Source organism: Natator depressus, chromosome 9, assembly GCF_965152275.1.
Source record: "Natator depressus isolate rNatDep1 chromosome 9, rNatDep2.hap1, whole genome shotgun sequence".
NCBI classification, from domain to species: Eukaryota; Metazoa; Chordata; order Testudines; family Cheloniidae; genus Natator; species Natator depressus.
In genome coordinates this window covers 14,082,188-14,094,922 of record NC_134242.1, presented here as the reverse complement: position 1 = coordinate 14,094,922, position 12,735 = coordinate 14,082,188, and positions in this window count along the sequence as shown.

The following is a 12,735-nucleotide window of genomic DNA, read 5'->3' as shown; positions in this document are numbered from 1 at the left end:
CCTCAGAGGTCTATCTATCTTAGGTCTCCAGTGTTATAATATTGATCACATAAATCTTTGTTATGTATTTATCCCCAGCATGACCCCAATTGAGATCGGAAACTGAGGCACAGAGAGATTAACACAGGATAACACAGGAAGTCTGTGTCAAGCAGGGAACAGAACTCATGTTTCTCAGCTCCCAGGCTACCATAACCACTAGACAATCCTTCCTTGTATTTCACAAGAAGTGTTTAGCTCATTCCCTATTCTTCCTTCCATATCCATGTTACATATTTTAGATAACATTTCACTGCATATATCACACATTTCCCTCTCACTTCTTCATGATTTGTAGGACTAACCCTTCTTCATAAGCTATAGAGAAGACCTACTTCTCCTGTTCTTATAATGCAATTCTGATATATACAGATCCCGTAAAATATATGGCAACAATGAACCGGATTATTTATGCATGGTAGAAGACTGCCTGTGATTGATTTTGGAGGGTGGTGGATTGAGACACGTTAAAAAAATTTTGACAAGAAAGGACAGCTTTCTAGACAACTGTTTGTGTGGGGTACTTGTTCGCATTTTGACAAATTGACAAACCTGGAACAAAGAGTTCTTAACATTTTCTCTCTTTTCACTTTAGGAACAATGCTGTTCACGTGAGTGGGATTCCAAGCTCCTACATGGCTCATGTGCTCCAAACCAATGCTATGAGCTCTTCAATTTGGAAAATGGCATTCAGCCCAGAGTAAAAACTAGGACAGATTTGATGACATTTGGGCTCTTGATCCCAAGATGTTATGATCACTCTGTAGAAGTAATTAGAGGAAAATTCTTCTGGCTAGCAGGGTAGTGCTTGGAAATGGCACTCCCTTTTCTTACTCAACACAGAAAATTGTGTATGTAACATTTGATGCAACATACTGTAAATAAAACAAGTGACTCTGTACTTGTTCAGTAACAGCTGTAGATGGTTATGTGGGAGGGGAGGGTGAAGGAAAATACAACAGCTGTCTTTGACTTAGTTGATAAAATTCTACTGCTTGTTTGGAACACTTCATTGTAACATTCCCATATATGCTAAAGAACTCTGTTCTGTACCTTGGGAACCTCGGTCCTTAACCCGCAGGTTATGAAGTCAATGGGGTTCTACCTGGATGGAGAGGTCTGCCTGGGTGGTACTCATTGCATGATCAGGTCACTAGGTATCCTAAAAAATGTTGATGTATGGAGGCAAGGATCAGACTCTTGCAAGGCATTTAGAAACAACAGAAGATAATTAGTTGGACACCCCCCCTCCCCCGCACTACTCTAGACACTAAAGACCTATTGTGCAGGCATTGCATGTGTTTATAAAGTTTTCCAGATTTTCTATTTTTTAGGTGCAACAAGGAGTTATCCTTAACTAGGACACCTACTAATGTTTAAATACTTTTATTCTCAGCAGGCCAACCTTTCTGCACACCAGGAACCTAGCCAGAAATGTTCTTGATGCAGCCATAAACAGCTGCAACTGCAAGCTAGTCACTGAGACTTGGTATCCAACTGAATCTTTCTAAAATTACTTGCCCCCCCATTCCCAAATCCTCCTTTAATGACAGTGTTATTCTATTAAAGTGATTAAATCTCCTTATCCCTGCTGTGGATGCTGCTAAACGAAGTGCAAATACCCATCCCCACTGGGATTACCCTTCAGGCAAAATTCAAATGACCCACCAAGGAGTGCATCTGTTGTCATTTGACTTTTTTTGCCCTTGCTACTTTTTCTGCCAGTTCTTTAAAAAGCTGTAATTTTCCCCTTGAGGCTGTGAATACTATTTTTTTTAAAGAATATATCTTGTTTCCTAGAAATGACATCCTTGTTGATAAGTCCTCTACTTTCTCTTCAGCTAATAATCCCTAAATTTCTTCACTGCTTTCTGACAGCTCTTCATATCCTTGGAAATGTCTGTACCAACGAGACATCACACTTCAAAAAACCATCCACTCTGGGCTGACTTGTTGTCTTGCTCTGTGCACCGTCACTCAATATAAAAATGAACTAGACCGTTAAAAAAACATCCCTTACACGCTGGCACCTGTAGGCATGTATTAGTCCACAACGCTCTTTCATTCTACTTAAAGCCTAGCTGCTAAAGTAGCAACCAGTTTAAAAGCCAGTTCAATCACCGTTAGCCTTCAAAGCTCTGTTGGCCACATGAAATAAAAATGTTAATATCCCGAGATAACACCAAAATGAAATGAGACTCAATGAAACTGCTAAATGACCCTCATCGCCATCTGATAACAGAAGCACTGAGATGATATAAACTCCCCCATGGTCTTTTTTGGCCCCCTTCTGCTTCTCCATATCCCAGCTCTTTTTCTAATTTCATTCTAGCCATCTGGAAACACAGTATGTCTCCAGTTACCAGCCATGTACTTCCCCTTTAGCCCACCATTTAACAAAAAATGAAGATTCTCTTTAAAACAGCCAGGCCTTCCCCCTTGCAATCTCAGCAATGGAAGCAATTTATTTATTCTGTTTGGTATTAAAGGCTTGTGCTTCCCAAGCAAGCACTAGAAGGAGATAAAGTGGGACTCAGACTCATGAATTCTCATCTAAATTGTAATCATACAAGTGTGTTTGAAATTATAAGGTTTAATAATATCTTGAATGCACTGCACTGCAATAGGATGAGTGATTCAGGCTGTCAACTGTTTGTTTAAAAAAAACAGATTAAATCAGCTAAACTGTCATTTAATTGAGAGCAAAAATAAAATAAAAAAATCAGTGAAGGGCCAAATTGAGATCTGATAGGAACAGATGCAACTCTAATGAAATTAATAACGTTGCACCCACTTTCACTACATTTGTGATTGGCCCCTAGATTCTATATTAAGTGATTATGCATATTGTATTAACAATGTAAATCCCAGAGTCTGCTTTTTTTGATGCATGTGCATGGCTCATCCTGGAGTTAAAGGGAGCCACATCCACCAATCAAAGGTCAAACTTCACCCCAAAAATTTTATAACTATTTGTGTCAAAGTTTGTTTAATGTAGATGCTTATTACACAGGGATGAGGTGAGGCACAAAGCCTGGTTAGGATTGCCAAGCCTCTAGGATTGGCTGGGAGTCTCCCGGAGTTGGCATCTATCCATCTCCCGGTGACGATTGAAAGCAATCCAAGAGCTTTTAACAGGATATTTTTTTTAAAATGACATTACTTCCTGTTGGGGAAAAAATCTCCTGGAATAGCTTCAGCCAGAATTGGCAACCCTAAGCCTGGTTCAGGCTCACTCCCCTTAACTACCTCTGAAATCTATGAGCCCAATTTGCTATGGTTCTGCACACTGCAATACTATTTACAACAGTGCAGAGGAAATGAAACATGCTACTTTGCTGTGGCAGCATTTTACACCCCTTTGAACTATTGTAAATGACGACACAAGAGGCCCATTGCACTAGGCCAGAGGTTCTCAACTGGGGGGGAAGAGGGGAATGTCAAACATTCTTGGGGGGGGGGGGTGTCACGGCAAGCCTTCTCATAATTCAGTGTGCGGTGGGGGCAAGCACCAGGTTGCAATGCCATTCACTCAAATTTGGTCCAGCTGCCCCTCCATTATGACATATGATAGGGCAGCCAGGCTAAATTTGAGCGGCATTGCACACCAGGTCACAATGCCACTCGCTCAATTTTTATTTTTTTGAGGGGGGACTTCCAAGTTAAAAAAAAATAACCTACGGTGGAGAGTGATTCAAAAAAGATTGAGAACCCCTGCACTGGAGGGGCCTTGGGGAATACACCTAGTGCAGGGGACTCCTAGAAATGGTGCAGAACTACCTCTGTGCAGCTCAGTACCGTCTCTGCAAGAGCCCTGGATACAGTAAGCACGGTGGGGGAAGAGGAGAAGCAGGGTATGCAAATGTGACAGATCTGCAGTCGGAGGGATTGTGGTGGGGGCAGCCCTGCACTCCAGCAAATCTGCACCCTTGCAAAGCCCTTTAAGAGTCTTGGAATCAGGGGCGCAACTTGGGGCAGCCTCATTGGTCCTGGCAGCCTTTAGCCAGGGGAGAGGCAAACTACCTCAGGTACAAAGTCATGGTAAACCAGGCTCGTGGTGAAGGTTCTGAACACCTTGCAGATGCAGATCTACTTAACTAGTTATTGTTTGCAAAGCACTTTTAGGACCTTGGATGGAAAGTACTATGGGAGTGCACAGTGTTATTGTTATGCACATTTGGTGCTCTAGCGAATAAATGATGCAGTGATAAAAGTGGTACCAAGAACATATCAAACTTGTAATACAAACCACATTCTCACACCCCAACTCACTACAATAGTAGTGGTTCCACTGACATCGATGAGACTTATCATGTACTCACTCACCGCTGCCCAGTAGCGAGTTCCCAGTCTGGTCCTACAACAATTATAACAGAATAAAATGTTCCGATTACATTTCTAATGATGCATTGTAAGTGCTGTTCCACGTTATATACACAAGACTCTGCAGTGAGTTAAATTTAAATGCCCTTGATTCTGTTGATTTATGTGAGAACTGTAACACCATTTTATCAGTTTTTAGATTTAATTAGCTTGCTTCAGGGAAAGGATTAACATTAGGAGTATAACACTGTTTGTGTGTACTTGGTATTGTTCAATAGGGAAGTTTGTGCCAAACAAATAAGCAGGCCCTGCCCAAAAGAGCTTATGTTTTAATGGGACAAACAGAAATACACAGCACAAGACAAACACAGAAGTCTATACAGTCATTACAGCTGGGATGAGATGAAGAGGATAAAATACTTTAATTGCTGAGATTTTGTTTAGACAGTCCACATCTCAAGGTTTCAAAGGTTTGTTGCAGAAAAAAATCGCTTCCCTGCATATTCTGTAATTCTCTTTCCTCCTGCGTGTGGTTCATACTGTAATTTGCAGAAAGTTTAGCAAATATGTTTCCTGTTGCTGTAACTTTCACTTGCCTTCCTTACTTCAGAAATCTGTCTCATGATGTTTTTGCATCCAAGTTATGGCATTTTTCCACTACTGACTTTCCATGTGGTCATTTAATTCCTGTGGTTCATTTAATTAGATATCTCCATGAGGAGACACCATGGTGGGCACTGACTCCAATGACTCCGCAGGATGAATTTGAAGGAAAAGTTTTGACTCATCAGGATAGTGATTGGTCTGTTTGTTTTTTAAAATATGATTTTGAAAAGACTTTACTGTGACTTTACTCACAAACAATTTTAGACTCAACTGGTCTTCCTAAAACCAAGATTTATTAAGGGGTTATCAACACATCATGGCAAAGCACACTAGAGAAGTGTGATGTGTAAAGTGCACCAACGTGTTGCTCTCTAACTGCCCCATGTCGACCTGGCTGATGGGCTCTAGTTCACGGTATTGTAGATCTATTTCAAATGGATGTTGTAATAAAGAGACATGTCTGTAAAGATATTTAGATGCCTAACTCCCATGGATTTCAAATGCCCAAATACATTAAAGACTGTCAAGCACTCATGAGAAAGACAAAGTGGGTGAGGCAATATCTTCTATTGGATCAACTTCTGTTTGTGAAAGAGACAAGCTTTCGAGCTCACTATGGTAACAAAAGCCATATAAATACTTTTGATTGATGATCATACCAAACATCCTTCCTCCAGAATCACATCTCTTGATGCGCTGTTCCATGCTTCCTTTGCTCGTATAGTAGGTCTTTTACATTCAGATTCATTCTGTGGAAGATTGTAACAGTGACACCGAATGTACTGTAACAGCAGGACTGTGGAACAGCACGTTTCTTGGCAGTGATTTTTTTCTGGTTATTGAGGGGAAGTTGTTCTGTAAATATTTCCATTCTTCCTTTTGGTATGAGTAGGAGAGAGGGAAATAAATCTTTTGGACTACAGACATCTCTTTTAGAGCTCAATCTTGCAATGAGCTCTAGATGGGAGATTCCTGCAACAAAAATATTTAACACATTTTTAACCCTAATAAGCTCCTGATCCTAATCCTATTGAACTCAATTGTAAAAGCCCCATTATTTTTAATGGCGGAGGATCAGGCCATAAGAGAATCAAGAGAGAATAAAAGATACAGGGGTCTGATTCTGATCTCTTTTATGCCTGCATAACTATGGAGTTATTCCTGATTTATGTCAGAGTGATTCCATTGTCTTCAGTGGAGTTACTCCTGATCTGCACTGGTATATGTGAGATCTGAATCCGGCCCCATAACAGATTTGTTATCACCAATTTGTAAAGAAGGTTTTTATTTATTTATTCATTTATTTATTTATAAAAGAAAGCATCAAACGATTCCAAAAATACATCCAAGTCTTTAAGACTGAAACCTTTGAGTTAAAATATCTCCTGAAAAACATCACCACTCCCATCACCAACCCCCGAAACATGAAAACTCTCTTATCTGAACTGATTACATAAAATGTCATCCTACTGAAGAATAAGAGAGTAAGATTTAGTTTAACCACACATTATTTGGTACTTGACAAAATGATTGCTTGTAGGACAATCATTAAAATCATAGACTGTAAGCTACTCTCCTCTGAAGTAAATTACACCTTATAGGCTCTGTGGGTCCTTGTCTTTTCACACACCAAAGGGAGCCTGAAGTCATTGGGACTTTCTAGGCTCTCCCTTATTTTTGCCAGATCTGCTTTTAAATAAAATGTTTCCACTATTAAAAAATAAAAAACAAGCCCCAAATAACAACGAAACCGTGCACAGTTTTAAATTAAAGCAAAGCTTTGCTTCCGTCCGCATCACCTGGGTGAATTTTAAATGCTAATGCCATGCTTGGTGAAATAAAACTGTTCTTCAGCACACATTTGCAGCAAGTATTTATCTTCTTGTTCACAAACAATTGGAGGGCCGGTTATGTGAAGAACCCCCCCCCCCCCCATTGAGTTAAATGATAAGGACCCAAAACAGCCTGCAGCACTAAAATCTGCTGTGCTCCTTTCCCACTCGGAACGAATTACCCATCCCAGTTTCAATGCTCAATGAGGATGAATATAGATTGTTTTTTCTGTTTAGTTCTAATGTTGGGTAAGCCACCCCACCTGTGCTCTGTGTACTTGCTGAGAGTGTGAGCCCTGCAGGATGTCAACGGGCCATTTCCAGTGCAGTATCTTCTCTCTTGTTTTAATTTTTATTTTTTTTTAGCCATAGTGGATTAGAAGCCAAGCCAGTGTGGGTCAGATGTGGGTGGAGGAACTGAAACAGGAAATGTCACTGGCAGCAGGAAACGTGTATGTCTTGTGGTATATGATCATAAGAGGATCCAGGACTATTCTGCTTCAGCGGAAAAGTGGCTTGGGTCGTTGAATGATGGTTGCATTCTATTGTTAAAATGAAAGGCAATTAAAATGTGGATTAAGGGCCAGCAGCTGAGGCTTCTCTCTCTCTCTAAATTGTCAAATATGTGATAAAATCCGCCACTAAAATGGTTAATCAAGTAAAAATGGTATACTGCTGGTTTTCTTATTTTTGATCATTTGTGATTATAATCTTTATTGTAAGTACTGATTCTCTTGTAAAACAGCTTAGAACTATATGCAAATACATTAGTAGAGAACTGGATATTATACACTCATTTAGTCTGTTTGATGAGCCAATCAATGTGAATATTTTAGTAAACTGCATGTTCCAAGGAGGTTTGATACTGAACTTGCATGTGATCGGGAGTCCTGATCCTATTGATATCAATGGCAAAACAACTATTGATGTCATTAGTGCACAAAGTTTACCAGTCATTAGTTCACCTATAGTTTACCAGCCTCCAGGATCTAAGGGAAACATATGGATCTTTCTACATTTCTTGGTAGTGTTGCAGCTTGATATCTTCGTGTTTGAAACTGGTCATTGAGAGCAAAGTCAAAGATGACCAAAAATTTCTCTTATTTTATTATATCATTATAATATATTAAGTAACAGTAAATACAATGGGCTGCCTTGATTGAGGACCCAATTCTACAAACATGCACAAATGAGTACCCTTACCTCACTATGTGTACCCTTACCGTCTAACATGTCCACTTGTCGAATGTCCTGGATCTTGGATGCAATGCAGAAAATCACCAGAATGGTTTTGCCTGTCCATGGTATGCAAGTGTGAGCTTGTAACGTTTTATGAAACATTGTAAGTATGGTATAGATAGGGACTGAGGTAGTGTGCAGAATAAGTTTACTAAAGCATAAAGGGCTGAGCGTATCAATACAGGAAGCATTTATAAAAATAGTGGGCTTCAAGCAGAATTTTGAAAAAAGAAGTTGTATGCAGTGAAATAAAAGAAAAGGAGTACTTGTGGCACCTTACTCATAACTATTTCACATTTGGGGACAATGTATACCTTCAAATCAGCGGCACTGCTATGGGTACCCGCATGGCCCCACAGTACGCCAACATTTTTATGGCTGACTTAGAACAACGCTTCCTCAGCTCTCGTCCCCTAATGCCCCTACTCTACTTGCACTATATTGATGACATCTTCATCATCTGGACCCATGGGAAAGAAGCTCTTGAGGAATTCCACCATGATTTCAACAATTTCCATCCCACCATCAACCTCAGCCTGGTCCAGTCCACACAAGAGATCCACTTCCTGGACACTACAGTGCTAGTAAACGATGGTCACATAAACACCACCCTATACCGGAAACCTACTGACCACTATTCCTACCTACATGCCTCCAGCTTTCACCCTGACCACACCACACGATCCATTGTCTACAGCCAAGCTCTGCGATACAACCACATTTGCTCCAACCCCTCAGACAGAGACAAACACCTACAAGATCTCTATCAAGCATTCTTACAACTACAATACCCACCTGCGGAAGTGAAGAAACAGATTGATAGAGCCAGAAGAGTTCCCAGAAGTCACCTACTACAGGACAGGCCTAACAAAGAAAATAACAGAACGCCACTAGCCGTCACCTTCAGCCCCCAACTAAAACCCCTCCAACACATTATCAAGGATCTACAACCTATCCTGAAGGATGACCCAACACTCTCACAAATCTTGGGAGACAGGCCAGTCCTTGTCTACAGACAGCCCCCCAACCTGAAGCGAATACTCACCAGCAACCACATACCACACAACAGAACCACTAACCCAGGAACCTATCCTTGTAACAAAGCCCGTTGCCAACTGTGCCCACATATCTATTCAGGGGACACCATCACAGGGCCGAATAACATCAGCCACACTATCAGAGGCTCGTTCACCTGCACATCCACCAATGTGATATATGCCATCATGTGCCAGCAATGCCCCTCTGCCATGTACATTGGTCAAACTGGACAGTCTCTACGTAAAAGAATAAATGGACACAAATCAGATGTCAAGAATTATAACATTCACAAACCAGTCGGAGAACACTTCAATCTCTCTGGTCACGCGATTACAGACATGAAAGTTGCGATATTACAACAGAAAAACTTCAAATCCAGACTCCAGCGAGAGACTGCTGAATTGGAATTCATTTGCAAATTGGATACAATTAACTTAGGCTTGAATAGAGACTGGGAGTGGCTAAGTCATTATGCAAGGTAACCTATTCCCCTTGTTTTCCTAACCCCCCCCCAGACTGTTCTTGTTAAACCCTGGATTTGTGCTGGAAATGGCCCACCTTGATTATCATACACATTGTAAGGAGAGTGATCACTTTACATAAGCTATTACCAACAGGAGAGTGGGGTGGGGGGAGAGAAAAACTTTTGTAGTGATAAACACCCATTTTTTCATGATTTGTGTGTATAAAAACAAACATCTTCTGTATTTTCCACAGTATGCATCTGATGAAGTGAGCTGTAGCTCACGAAAGCTTATGCTCAAATAAATTGGTTAGTCTCTAAGGTGCCACAAGTACTCCTTTTCTTTTTGCGAATACAGACTAACACGGCTGTTACTCTGAAACAGTGAAATAAAAGCTTTTCAAAAATAAAGTGAAAATATGCCATTTTTATGCTGTATGGACTGATGAGTCCTAATGGTTAGTCTTAGGGCTAAATTTACACTGGGGCTAAACTGGAATAACATGCCCTTAGTGGAGTTACGCTGGATTTACACAAGTAAAATTGGAGCCAATTTCTGAAATTCCCTTCAATCAACACAATTTCTGTGCATCATTGCAGCCTCCATTGAGTATTTAAATGAGCATTTTAACATGGATTTGAAATTCATCTCATTTTCAGCAAATATACGCGTGTATATAAATAGACCAATATAAATACCTTTTATTTAGTAAATAATTATTTGCTGTCTAAAATATAACAGGTATGCAATGGAACTGTCTTAATATCTTGCACTGCTTTTTGGTTGGGTATCCATCTCCAAGTGCAGTGAAAATCACCTACCCATATAAGACTGATCTGACAACCTGCACCTCATCTGCAGAATGCTGCATGTGTGTGGAGCCCCATTGGCTTCAATGGGGATCTATGTGAGTACGGAGTATGGAGGCCTGCCTATATAGAGAGAGATATCAGTATGTACTGAATGGAAATGCATATTTTATGAGGTTGGGGCCAAAGACTGTAAACTCATCAGGGCAGGGATGCTATGCATGTGTATGGTGCTGTATAAAATACTAACCAATAGCCCTAGCATATAATACTGTACATTTATTTAATGTTTTAATTTCTTATCTGCTATTCTTATCAGTAGGCTTTCATTGGTAGATAACATTGACTTTAACGAGTGTGTAGCATATTTTTCCAGGTTCGTTATTTAAGAGGTCATTTCCAAGGTTGGTAGGTCTAAAACGGCCATTCTTGGCATCTGCCCTGTCTGTCTAGTCATTTCATTAATTTCTTGCAGAATCATAGATGGGTTTGACAAAATACATACTTCAAATTAATTCCTGCAGTGTAAAAAGCAGAGATTGTTCACAAAGAGGAGTTTCAGGCCTTTTAATCACATCTTGTTTCTTGGTTCTACAGCTAGGATTTCTGCCGTTTCACGTCTTCACATATGTGCTTAAAAGCCTTTCCATGCGCACCTCAAACCTCCATTGACTTCAGTGGGGTGGCTTGCTTAGTTAAACAGTGCAGGATTAAAAAGGCCCTAATCCTGAAATCAGATCTTTGCTTGAGGACCCTGCTGCCTATACAGAGCCCCATTGAAGTCAGTAGGGTTCCCTGTGGGAGCAGAGGTTTGCCCACATGAGGTCATTGTTACATCGGGGCTAAGTATGTAACGTGCATAAGTTACTTCCTGCTTGCAAGGAATGAAAAGTATGATTTACCACAGATATGCTGAACTGTTTCTCAGTTACAACTCACAATATTGCCTTTATCTCTAATGTAGCTCCAATAGAGATTCCACACTAATAATTAACAACACAAGCCATTAGATGTCACTGTTGCTCCACACAAATACAGCAGATAAATCATTTACCAGGCTGTAAAAAACCAGCCAATCAACCAGCCAATCAACCAAGAACAAACACACGCTTGTTGCTGCGGTTGACAGCTCAAGATTAGTAGTAGGAGCACCTAGAGGTTGCTTCCCTACAGTTTGGCCTGATTTAAAGTGAAAAAAATATTGTGTTGAGTTAAAGCACATGCCATAGGCTTTTACCAGAAATTCTGGTAAATGCTTTTACAAGGCTTTTACCAAACTCCCACATCATACTTTGTAAGCCTTAGTGAGGAAACCAAAAGTTTCCAGTATGTATGTATTTATTTTAGTTTTCATTTTCCTAAAAGAGGTGTTTATGATGTTTTACAATGATTACTACAACTTGTTCTTTGCTGGATGTCCAGTAAAGCATTTTAGCCAGCAGTGCAGCATGCAAAGTACACATTGTCCACTCTTGGCTTGAGCTAGGCTCTCACTTCTGCATCATTTCTGGCCCATCTCAAGGCCTGTGAACCCACCATAGTGTCATAAAGTGACCATGCTAGGGTTAACTGGGTTGAACTTGCTCAGAGTATTATGGGGTGGAGTCATGTTCTCTCCCTCCTTCTGTTTTGTATGTTGGAGTCCCTCCCACCCCCACCCCCCGTTCTGATGCAGTTGACTAAAGCAGCAAGTTCTCAGCCTGCAATGCTGTGAGTACAGAGTTTGTTTTTGTTGAACTGAGTGGCCCCTTTGCAAAAAAAAGACTTAAGGTTGTATTGCTCAAGGTTGTATTGTTGGGGGGCACTCTCCACCTTACAGAAACCGGCCAGTTTAGTATAGACTTTAATACACCTGCGGGCAGTGACTGTAATTTGGCATTTGTGAGCTCTTGCCAGTACAGTACCTCACAACAGAGGCTCCAGTTCAGCAAAGTCTTTAAGCACATGCATAACATTAAACTGATTTCATTGTGACTTTAAGCCCATGCTTAAGGACTGGGCTGAATGGATTTAAGCACATAAGTGCTCCGCTGAATTGAGGCCATAATTTTGGTAGCTGGTGTTGTTTTTCATTTTAATCACATCACATTTTTCCTCCCTCCAAAAGAGGCTTTCCTGGGAAGGGGCAGTTTACATTTCATTGTCCTGAATGTCAGTTTTAAATCACGTTAACATTTTGCAAATGTAATCTCACCTGCATCTGTCTTCTTCAGACCCTAGTTTCATGATTCTGGATGCTGCGGCATCACTTCTTTGTGTGACTCATCTCTGGAGACTGTGATCCTGAGTCACAAGCCAAAATGGTTTATTTTCCTTGCCAATGAACTCAGACATTTGCCTTTGGCTATACCTGAGTACTGTGGGAAGCTGAATATATGTTTCTCT